We start from the raw sequence: 12,672 nt of genomic DNA, 5'->3' as shown, positions 1-12,672 counted from the left end.
GGGCAGGAAGCTCCGTATCTCAATAGACCAAGGAGGCGATTAGAAATGTCTCATGACAGCCTCCAAGAGGACATAGGGAGGCGAGTGGAAGACGGCCTCAGCGCGACTCCTATCAGGCCACCCACGTCTCATGTTCCGGAAAGATCACAGGGCGTTCTGCCAACACTCAGATGAGCTGCAGTTTAAGTCTTTGCTGGACTGAAATATGTGGTCACGTCAAGGTCGTCTGGGTGCCAGGGCCAAGCCATTCCCCCATAGTAGAGGGCTTTTCCTGTGCACTGTAGGTTGCTCAGCAGCATCCCTGGCCTCCACCGACTAGATGCCTGGACCACCACCTCCCAAGATGTGGCAACCACAAATGTCTCCAGACATCACTAAATGTACAGTGGGGGCAAACACTGCACCCAGCTAGAGCCCCATCCTCTCCTCACACCCACACAATATAGTTCATCTGCCAATTCTTCAGTATCTATTTCTAAAATAAAGTTTTAAAAAATATAAGCACAGTATCATTTTCCTACGTAAACAAGTTGATAGCAATTCTTTCATCACATCCAGAAAGTGTTCAAAATTCCAACTGTTTCATAAACATTGTAATTTTTTTTACAGTGTTTTGAATCCGCATCCTGATAACAGAGTCTATATACTGCAATTCATTGCTCTGTCTTCTAGATTTCATCTCTCATTCTTTTGGTTGCAGAAACTAGGTTTGTCCTGTAGAGCTTCCCACAATCCGGATTTTGCTGCCTGCCTCCCTGTGGTGTTGACATACCGCTTTATCCCTTCTGTATTTCCCATGTATTGGTCTTGGATCAAGAGATGTGGTCAAAGCCAGATTCTGTTTACTTGGTAAACTACTTCACAGGTGGTGCTGTACTTCTGTCAGGAGGGTGTAACATTTGGGGTTGTCTTTTTGTCATGTTAGTAGTTGTTGATGCTCAATGCCTAGATGCAGCCATTCACTAGGCGTTATCAAATTGAGCTAGTCTAATTCATTACTTTCTTCATGCCCTTCACACCTTCATTACTCATTCTCAGATTCTCGATTCTTCCTTACTATCTGGTCACCCAGAGGTACAGTCTGTATTGGAAAGGGAAGATAAATGCTTAATTCTTTCCCTCTAGTTCCCAGTTTTCAAATAATGCATTTTGTTCCTTTGCATATTCCAATGCAGAAACTGAGGTTTTTGGTTTGTGTGAGTTTGGTTTTTTTTTTTTGGTAGTTTTATGAACTTATGGATTTAAACATATTGAGTGGATTTCAGTCCATTGCAGTTCTTACTCCTGTTGATCTTACCTTTTTAGCTACGGTTGGCAGGCCTCTCTCCAACTTGCCTCCTAAGTCCTTTTGATAATTGCTATCCTTAAAAAATAGGATAATAGACTTTATATATGCACATGAGTATTTTTATCTTCACAGTTTTGCTCTACAACAGTGTTAAAGTGCAGGCCTCAGGCAACACCTGTGAGTTGATGGAACATCAAATTGATGGCCCCTACCCTGGCCTACTGAATTAGTATCTCTGGGAACCGGCCCAGCAAATGATAGTTTAACAAGTTCTCCAGGTGATTCTTATGTATATTAACATTTGAGAATCTCTGCTCTCCAAGAATTGACTTTAGAGTCTTGCTTTGTGTCACCTTCTTCACTTAAGATCTCAAGCCCTTCAGGAATTTTTCACCAGGGTAGACCCCTCCTGTTCTTATTGGGTATCATCAGAGGGCACAATCATCATTGAGGGTTATTTCTGATATTTTTGAAACAACCAAAAGTCAATTAATTGATAGTTTGATAGGTAAATGATAAATCTGGTTAATACCTCTTTGGATCCCAAAATTCCAATATAAGAACTGCTTTTCATAAGTGGCCTTATAAAGTTGCCATGATGTAAATTTCAGAAGAATTACTCCAAAAATGTCTTGAGCAATGATGGTATTATATTGCTAGGGACTGCTGTGGTTTAATGCTGATGGTTTTGCTCCTTTTAAGTTCCTACAGTTGAATGGTGTGATGAGGTTATCTAGACTATTTTGTAGAAATGAAGGATTATTTTTCTTTAATAGTGCTTATTCCATGCTTGCTTACTTGCTTACTCAAGAGAATTTCTTCTTGAGTGAGGATTGGCTTCTCTGGAAGCACACTGACTCTACATAGTTACTCTCAAACACCATTAGTGAGTCATTCGACATAGCCTCTCATCTGACAATTAAGTGGACTAGGTTTAAAATGATTGTTGTTATACATATTGAAGGTTTTTACATAGCCAGCTTCTTGGGACACAGGCACTAGTAGGGCTTATTTTTTTCAATGCAAACAAAATAGAGATTCTGGGAAAAAAGAGAGCCTAGAAGTCTGAGGGTCAAAACCCATGTCCTAATAAAGCCTCTCATCATCTCTCCTGCAGCATAACTCTTATTTTGGTCTTATAATTTTTAAAGTTTTGATACTGTGCCCACAACCAATTACGCCAGAATCTCTAGGGAGTATGGGTGTGGCCTCAGTGGGTTTGACGGCCCCCCAGGTGATTCTGATGTACAGCCAAGGCTGAGAACCTTAGGAAGCAGAGATAACAAGGGACTTTATTAAGACATGAACTTATCATTCAAAAATCCACAAATGACAAATGCTGGAGAGGCTGTGGAGAAAGGGGAACCCTCCTACACTGCTGGTGGGAATGCAGTTTGGTGCAGCCACTGTGGAAAACAGTGTGGAGATTCCTCAAAAGACTAGGAATAGACTTACCATATGACCCAGGAATCCCACTCCTGGGCTTGTATCCAGAAGGAAATCTACTTCAGGATGACACCTGCACCCCAATGTTCATAGCAGCACTATTTACAATAGCCAAAACATGGAAACAGCCTAAATGTCCATCAACAGGTGACTGGATAAAGAAGAGGTGGTATATTTATACAATGGAATACTACTCAGCCATAAAAACCAACAACATAATGCCATTTGCAGCAACATGGATGCTCCTGGAGAATGTCATTCTAAGTGAAGTAAGCCAGAAAGAGAAAGAAAAATACCATATGAGATTGCTCATATGTGGAATCTAAAAAACAAAAACAAAAACAAACAAACAAACAAAAACAAAGCATAAATACAGGACAGAAATAGACGCACAGAGAATACAGACTTGTGGTTACCAGGGGGGTGGAGGGTGGGAAAGGATAGACTGGGATTTCAAAATTGTAGAATAGATAAACAAGATTACACTGTATAGCACAGGGAAATATACACAAAATGTTATGATAACTCACAGAGAAAAAAATGTGACAATGAGTGTGTATATGTCCATGAATGACTGAAAAATTGTGCTGAACACTGGAATTTGACACAACATTGTAAAATGATTATAAATCAATTAAAAATGTTAAAAAAAATAAAATAAAATAATCCTCTTTAAAAAAAATAGGATTGAAATATATGGCTGACACAAAATAAAATAACCGAATTCAAACTTTAAAAAAAAAAAAAGACACGAACTTATACCCCTAAAGTGTTAGGCCTTCTTTTTTTCAAGAATAAAGTATTTGATAGACTTGGGGACCTTGGGGAAGATCACTTCTCACCCCCTGATGTTATTCATAGGTTGACATTTCACTCACAGAAAAGATATCCTGGTGAGTCCACTTCTGCTTATATTATGAAGAACCATCAGAAGCTACTTTTTGGAAGATTTATTAGAGGAGGTGGAGACATCATCTTGAATGAGTGTTTCATGATGACATCCTCCATTGGCACCTACTGAATGAGTCAAATATGAGATTTATAGGGGCTTAATAAAAGGTTTTATCTAACTGAGTTATAGCATTTAATGTCAAACTAAATGAAAAGCTTTCAATAAGAAGGCTCTCCAAAGCAAGCAAACCAAGCAGAGCATGGGAACTGAGCTACAGCGGCGGCAGACCATGAGCAGGGGCTCTGAAGTCCAGCAGACCTGAATTTGAAACTCAGCTCTGCCACTGACCAGCTCCATGACCTTTTGCAAATGACTTAACCTCTGTAATCACTGATTCTTTCCGCCCAACCTGGTATAGGGCTTGGGCCTGACACAGAGTAGGGTTTCATAAATTACTAAGTATTAAAATGACAGGCAGTGTATTGCTGAATATCTGGAGATGAGAGACCAGGTCCAGCTCATGCTAAGGAAGGTGTTATGGGCAGAATCAGGCCCCCTACCCCCACCCAAGATGTCCACATCCTAATTCCCAGAACCTGGGAGACGAGTTACTTTACATGGCCAAAGGCATTTTACAGAGGTAATTAAATTAAAGATCTTGTGATGGGAGAAAGGAGCCTGGGTTATCCAGGTGGGGCTTGTGTAATCACAAGGGTCTTTTCAAGAGGAGGAGCCTGCAGGAGAGTTAGAGAAGATGGGATTACTGAGGCGGGGGCTGGTGTGGTGTAATGGCTGGCTTTGAAGGTAGAAGAAAAAGGGGTATGAGCCAAGGAATGCAGGCAGCTTTAGAAGCTGGAAAAAGCAAGGAAACTGATTTTCCTCTAGAGCCTCCAGAAGAAATGCAGCCTTCCTGATACATTGGTTTTAGCCCACTGAGATCCATTTCAGTCTTCTGACCTCCAGAACTTGAAGGTAATAAATTTGTGTTGTTTTAAGGCACTAGGTTTGTGGTACATTGTTACAGCTGCAGTAGGATACTAACACAGAAGATTAAGCCAAATTTCTCCTTGAGCGTTCAGAGAGCAGAGTATAGATTTTGCAAGATGATTTCAGTTCAGAGTCTGTGCCATTCAAATCAATTATCATGAAGTCCAAGGATGGTAATCATAGTTTCCTTGTGAACTAATTTTTCCACCCTGGCATCGGATGGCCTTGATTACTCACCTGCCAGTCAAGCATGTTGGTAGCACGGTCAGGAGGGCCCTGGCCTGGTCCTCAGGACCCTGCAGTATTTGCTGCAGTGCCGGGAAACTGTGCTTCGTAGGATAGCAAGAAGGAAGGACACTGGTTTATGCCAACTCAGTAACCAAAAAAGACAACGCTGGGACTATCAGAAGTGTAGATTTGGTCACCTATTCTGGAGGACAATTTGATAACATTATCAAAAAACACATATATCAAACCTTAAAAATCCAATTACTCTGATTCAGCAATTCTACTTGTAGAATTATGTATCTTAGGGGAAAAAACTGGATTAGTATGCCTATCATTCACCTGCTTAAAAAATCCTTTCGTGGTTCCCATAATTGTTTATAGAATCACACTTGGGGAGACTGAAGGGAGACAGCAGTATATCCACTTACATTGGATAATTAAGACTGGCAGGTGTTTGCACGGGCCACAGCTTGGTCTAGACTTGAACCTGGTTAGATTAACCTCAAAGGTCCCCGAGCCACCTTTGCTACATTTGATCTCTTTCATGAAAATCACTGAAATGGTAACTGTGACTCACAGTTCCAGTGTTAAATTGCTGTCTGCCCTTGAACATTTATTATAAACTATCATCCAATTTTGTGACTTAAATAAATTAAAATTTTTATGTCTGTAATTGAGCCATTAAGTGTTGAAAATTACCTATATTCTTACCCACTGACATTCAGATAATATATTTGGCGGGCAAAAGTTGTGAATCCAAATTATGCTCAAATCCAAGTGAGGAATCTTTATTCACTTTAAACATTTTTAATTTTAATTTTATATTATTTCAGAGTTATTTTTTAACTTGAAGTATAGTCAGTTTAAGATGTGTCAGTTTCTGGTGTACAGAATGTTTCAGTCATACATATACATACATATATTATGAAAAGTAATATTCTTTTTCATTGTAGGCTACTACAAGATATTGAACATAGTTCCCTGTGCTATACAGTATAAACTTGTTTATCTATTTTTTTATATAGTAGTATCTGCAAATCTCGAACTCCCAATTTATCCCTTTTCCCCTTCCCCGCCGGTAACCATAAGTTTGTTCTCTGTCTGTAATCACTTTTTTAAAAAATATACTTTTATAGAAGTATAGTCAGTTTACAATGTTGTCAGTTTCTGGTGCACAAAACAATGCTTCAGTCATACATGAACATACATATATTCATTTTCATATTCTTTTTCACCATAAGTTACTACAAGATATTGAATATAGTTCCCTGTGCTGTACAGTATATACTTGTTGTATTGAATTTTGTGAGAATCCTCCTGTATTTCAAAGTGAGAGACACTCTGCCAGGGTTCAGTAGGTGTTCTGTGCGATTCAGTGGGTTTGTAGATGTAATTCTTGGTGTATTTGTGGGAGAGGGTGAGCTGTGAGTCTCTCTACTCCGCCATCTTGACTCAACGCCCCCGTATTCACTTTTTTTCTGTTGTATTATCTGTTGCAGTCGTATGTCTGGACCCAAACCCTGTCAAGGAGGGACCAAAATTTACATAACATTCTTTAGTATGATGGCGGCTGCATTCAGAGTTTTGATTAAACTGCTCTACATGTGTGATTATTACTTGTAAACAGATGATTAGCTATTAATTAGACAATAAGTGATTGTAAAGCACTTAGAAAATAAAAGTGTTTATAAATACCACCAAGTAATAGCAACAGTAATTCTTTACTGACTACACAGCTGATAATGTCAATAAGAATAATTTATTCTAGCTAAGGGCAACTTTAATTTATGCAAAAAAAGCTGCTATCATATCTGTTTTGCTATAGCAAAACAAAATATATTTACAACTGGTTTTCCATCAGCATTTAGATAAATATGTCTCATTTTGATTGGAAAAAAAAAAGCACTTATCCCTTTTAGGACCTTCTCAAACACAGGCACAACCATTACGGTGCGGGGTCTAAGTACTACGACCTGGAGCTCCTTATGGCTCATCTCTCAGACTTATGTCAGATATTTATTTCTTTAAAATATAAGCTGTAAGGTGACATTTTGTTAGTGGCATTTTCATTCACACAGTAGGTTTGTCATGTTGGGTCTGTGGAGTTGCTCCCCCAGCACCTTAAAACAGTGCTTAATAGACTCAAAATTTTGGTGAAATGACTGAGTAAAGGTCAATTCTTTTTTGGTTATGATGGAAGCTGGAAAAAGAAGAAAATCCATGTTAGCAAAGTTAAGGGCTTTCTTTCTATCTTCCTGATTTTGTTTATCAAAAGAGAAAGTTCTAAAGCTCTGACTGCTTTTTATGTCCAATCATTATTTTTTTCCCCTAATGGCCTTTATAGGTTGTAGACCTGTACCAGCCTCATTCTTGACTCACTGGTGAATTTGGCAGTGCATCTGTGTTTATCTTTCTGTCATAAGTAAATTTAAGCACCTACAATGAGTCGAGGTCCGTGGTTTCAGAGATAGGAAATGAACTGAATGCATACAAGTAAGTGTGCTCCGTGTTACATGAATTCAACAGAAAACGGGTGGAGGGGTTATTCTGGATGATGAGACACGCATGAGTTAGCTCAACAGCCTTGACAAAGCATATCTAACTATATCAGAATGAGGCAGTGTCGCCTGGTAGAAAACAGAGTTGAACTTTGATTCAGGAGACCTGGATTCAAGTGATTCTTCTGCCACTTAATCTGTGACCTTGCTCGAGTCACTTAACCTCTCTGAATCTGTTTATTCATTTGAAAATTTTCAGTTTTAAAACTTGTCAATCCCAGAGTACTATTATAATTCAATGTGTAAAAGAACTAAGTGAGGGGTGAAATGCCTTACACTGAAAAAATTTTTATTACCATCATTTTCCTGGACTGGGTGAAAAGGAATCATTCATGGGTTTTATAACTTAGATGAACTTTTTTTTTCTGGACTATGCCAGTTTTTAGACTCAAACCACCAGCCACACGTAGAAAACTGGGGAACTGGCTCAAAATAGAGCCATAAAAGTAACAAAATTCCATAGAAGGTAATCATGGTTTCTAGGAAACCTTAAATTCTTCTGTCAACTTTGCCTTGTTCTTTCCATGTCCTTTTCTTCTTTGTAATAAATTCCTTATCTGGTAAATCTGAGGCGATGAGGAAAATTAATAAAAAAGAAAAAGGAATAGATAAACAAGATTACACTGTATAGCACAGGGAAATATACACAAAATGTTATGATAAATCACAGAGAAAAAAATGTGACAATGAGTGTGTATATGTCCATGAATGACTGAAAAATTGTGCTGAACACTGGAATTTGACACAACATTGTAAAATGATTATAAATCAATAAAAAATGTTAAAAAAAATGAAAAAGGAAACGTGGAAGAAATTGTGGAGTCAGGACTGCTGGTATGAGGGAGGGATTTGGAATAAAGGGGGCTTTACATCTGGCCTTCTTGACCAATAGTAAGAGCAGTATAGTATATGTAGGGGTGTACAAACTGGAGCTAAAAATGTTAAACTTCCAGTATGGTTGACTTAATACTTTTCAACAATAGATGTAAAATTTGTAGCAGCATAACTGAAGATTGGAAAATAAAAAGGAAAAGGTATTTTTAAAGAAGAGAAAGTTTAAATGTAATGCCTGCTTTTAAAAAAAGACTAACAGATATATAATGTTATGGCTCATTTTTAGCCACATGTGATGAGGATATGAATGGCATTTGCCATAAGAGATAGATCATATTTGAACTTTATCACGGGGCACTGAAATAGTATTAGTTGGAGATCCTCTGGAAGCAAACCCTGAGACAAGGATTCAGGTTCAAGTAGTTAATTTGGGAGGTGAGGCTAGGAAACACCCTCAGGTGTGTGGGCAAACGAGACAAGGAAGGGAAGGCAGCCAATGGGGCGCTCTGTCAAGCCAGTTACCACCCTGGGAAATTGATCTGAATCCCACTGGGGAATTCTGGGAGTCGGTGTAGAACATGCGATTCAGTTGGCCTACTTGAGGACCAAGAGCAGTGCGGTATTTGTACATTCACTCCTCTCAGTCATTGGTTGAGAGCTCTTGGGGGTGTGGGCTGTTACTTGTCTGGCTCTTAGACCCTTTGGGGGTAGGAGGCAGGGGATTCTGATGGCCAGAGAAAGCCCTCAGGCAGAGATGCAGGTGCTGGCCCTTGGCAGCGGGCAGGTGTTGATGACAATGGTAATAAGACCTGAGGGGATGGAGCAAAGCTCGGACAGTTTCTGCTCCGAAGAGATTATTTTAGTTCTTCCTTGCAGATCTTTGGGAATGGTATTTTCAGCGATTTGATGTTGAAGTGAAGACTGCTTGGGGGAAAAATGATGTCACTGGAGGTTGCTTCCAAGCTGAAGTGAATGTCTCTGTGGCTCAGTGTCCTCAACTGCTCAGGTGCTGAGGGGATTACAGGTAGCCCGTGGTAAGCACCTAGCATGGGGCTAAGAACGTACTTGATAAATGGTAGAAAGAAAGCTGATGGTGCTGTGAGGGGCAGCACTGAACTAACAAGTTCTCACCGACGCCATGCCTTACTTGTAGAGGTTACAAGACTCAAGAGCCCTGTCCCCAGAAGTTCTCTGGGGACTTTCGGAACAGCCTGCCTCCATCATGCTCCCTGTGCTTCTGCTAACTGGTAAGGTAGGACTCTCGCAGCTTTGCTCCTCAGTTTCAGCTTTCTTGTTTCTTCTGAGTCCCTGCATCTTTCTATTTGCTCACATGCTAACCTCTGCCTGCCTGACTCCCACCCCAGATCCAGCCCTTGATTCCTTTGGGGAGGAGGGGTAATGTTCATTTTTTCCCCCATCAGGGTAATAGATGCTTGTTTAAAAATACTTGTTAGAGACATGAAAATGTAAAAAAGAAACTAAAACCCCCGTGATCCCACAGTTTAAAGGTGTCACTTAACATCTTGATGTATTTCCTTCCAGTGCTTTTTTTCTAAGCATGTTCACATCCCATAATCGGGACTGTTTTTTTTGGAATTGTATTTTGTGGCTTGCTTTTCTCACCTGACATAATGTTGACATGTTCCTCTAGCATTAGATTTACTTAAAAAAATGATACTTAATGCATGTATGACGCTATATGACTGTTTTATTTTATTTTAACCATTTCTCCTATTGCTGTAAATTGTTTTTTTCTTTTTCTGGCCTGTTGTAAGTTTGCATTAAGCATCTTTGTATGTAATTGTTTGCAAACTTCTGGTGATTTCTTTGGGGATAAATTTCCGAGGGAATTTACCTGTCAGTAAATCCTGCAGCCTTTAGAGAGTTCATCCCTGGTTCAAAGGGGATGAACTCTAAAGGCTGCAGGATTTACTGACAGGTGTCCTCCATGGAGTTTTTAACAATCTTAACATTGTGTATAGATTTGTGTAACCATTACCATAATCAAGATACAGAAATTTTCTATTACCCCAATAACCTCCCTTCTGCTCTCCCTTTATAGTCATCCTCCCCCCACATAACCTCTAGAGGGTTATGAAATACTTAATTCCATATTGTGCCATTAACTGGTCATTCTTAATTATCTTAATAGAACTATGAAGCCCCCAAGTGAAAATAACCCATTCAGGTATTATAAGAAGTTCCTGAATCAGGTTGCAATAGCAGCCGAGACTCTGATCCCCAGAGGGGGTGAGTCTGGTAAAGACTCCTCTCAGAGTGGTGCTGGAAAGTTTATTTCTCCCCATTAGGACTGTGAGATTCAACCACTGGGCTGTGGGGAGGGGGCAAGAGAAACCAAGGCAAGGCTGGAGTATGATCAGTGGGAATGGAATTAGGTACAGAGCAGACCCTCAAGGCAGTTAGAAGTCTAAATTTTGAGGTTCAAGGACTTGGGCTGATGATGTGTCAGGTGTGACTTGGATTTAGCCCACAGTGTTAGTGATAGCTAGAGGTCTGACTTGGGTGACTCAACAAAGATACTCATCGTAGGCAAGGCAGCATCTTGTTTCGATGAGACAGGGGAGAATGAAGAAGGGGAAGCAGGAGGCATCTGCCCACTTTGACGCAGAAGAGGCTGAGGGTGGGGGAGGTAAGGGAATGGTCTAGGCTTTTGGGCAAGAGGGGTTCACAAGGACCACACTAGACATCAGGACGCTGCTAAATCGGCAAGTGCACAGGTGAGCCTCATATTCTAGAAAGGGAATGAGGACCAGTTAGGAACCAAGCTGGTAGATCAGACCCAGAACACAGTGGGGGTCAGGGATTAGGTGCTTCCCAATGGGATCATGTGGCTCTAGGTTATGGTTCTCAAAATTTAGCATGTGGCAGAATGCCTCCAAAACCCGGAGGTTTGTTAAAATACAGATTCCTGGTCTCCACCACCGGAGTTTCAGACTTGGTAGGTCTGGGGTGGGGACCAAGACTTTCTGACAAGTTCCCAGGGCTGCTGCCACTGCTATTATGGGGACTACGCTTTAAGAACCACTATTGTGAAGCAAAGAAAATATTGAGATGAGATGAACAATCTCCCTCTCATATCACCCAGTGCAGGTGGGAAAGGGACACCTAAATGTATTGCAGGGCTTGGCTCTTTCAAGTTGAAGGCTTGATGGAGCTAAATTTGCAGTTCAAGGTGTCTTGTGTTTCTAGGAGGGCAGAAAGGTTAGGAATGTCCCCTTTCAGGTGACCCAAGTGTCACTCGAATTCTTGCATCACTGCAGTTCTCTCAAGCATAGGTAATAATGGCAATGCCAAGTGATGTCATTCTGATTTAAAGTGGCAGGATCTATAAGTGTCAAAGTGTAAATCTCTGCTGCAGAATCCATTTTCTTCTTTTACGGCTAACCCTCTGCTTATTTGAAGAGTAATAAAAATAATGCTCCGTTGCACTAGGATAACACATTCTAATTTACAAAGTGCTTTCATGTGATACCTTATTTGATCTCCCAAATTCTATGAGGGAGGCAGGGCAGGTATTTTTTATCCCATCCTTTGGACTCCTGGTTCTCTAAGTATGGTCCCCCAGCCTGCAGCATCAACATCACCTAGGAACTTGTTAGAAATGCAAAATCCAGCCCCACCCCAGACCTAGTGAACCAGGTCTTAAGGGGCCAATAATTTACAGTTCCAACAAGTTCTCAGGTGATGCTGATGTTGGTGCTGTTGGTCCTGGACCATACTTGGATGAAAACCACTGCTATAGTTTAAAATGAAAGATTTAGAAGCCCAGGGACTTGTCTTAAAAGGACTTGTATCTAGATGCCTTTTCTACCACTACACCTGCTGCATTCCCACCTGCCCTCCTCCCCACCATCTTTCCAATCCCAGCTCCACTGCTTATGAGTTTGAGGCCCTGAGCAATTACTCTAGATTGCAATCTTGTCACCTGTAGAATGGGGATAATAATAGGCTCGACCTCTGTGGGTTCTTATGAAGATTAAACAAGATCAAGGTAGAGTACTTAGCGCTGTGCCCGTGCTTAATAAATGCTAGCAATTACCATGATTTTTATTACTGTTACTTAAAGTGTGATATTTCACTAGAAAGAATAGTTTTGTAAGTTCTTTCCTTTGGGTGTGTGTCTCCAGAACGCCCACTTAAAATGGTGGTTATTCCTGGGCGATTTAGGCATTAAGGCACATCATCTTTAACACCCCTACCTGGGATGTTTCTGTGCTTGCCCTGAGCATTTGGCTGAGAGCAGGGTGCTTAGGAAAGGAGAGCAAAGGAAAAATAGACCGGCGTATGGAACAGTGTATTTATTAAAGGGCAGACAACAGCAAGACTTCACTAAGGAAACTCAGAATAGTTAGAGCGGGGGAGGAGTGGCTGAAGGAGGAAGCAATTGGGGAGGGCAGTAAGAGGTGGGAGGCAGGTGT

Source organism: Vicugna pacos, chromosome X (assembly GCF_048564905.1).
Source record: "Vicugna pacos chromosome X, VicPac4, whole genome shotgun sequence".
NCBI lineage: Eukaryota > Metazoa > Chordata > Mammalia > Artiodactyla > Camelidae > Vicugna > Vicugna pacos.
Note: the sequence above shows the minus strand (reverse complement) of the source record.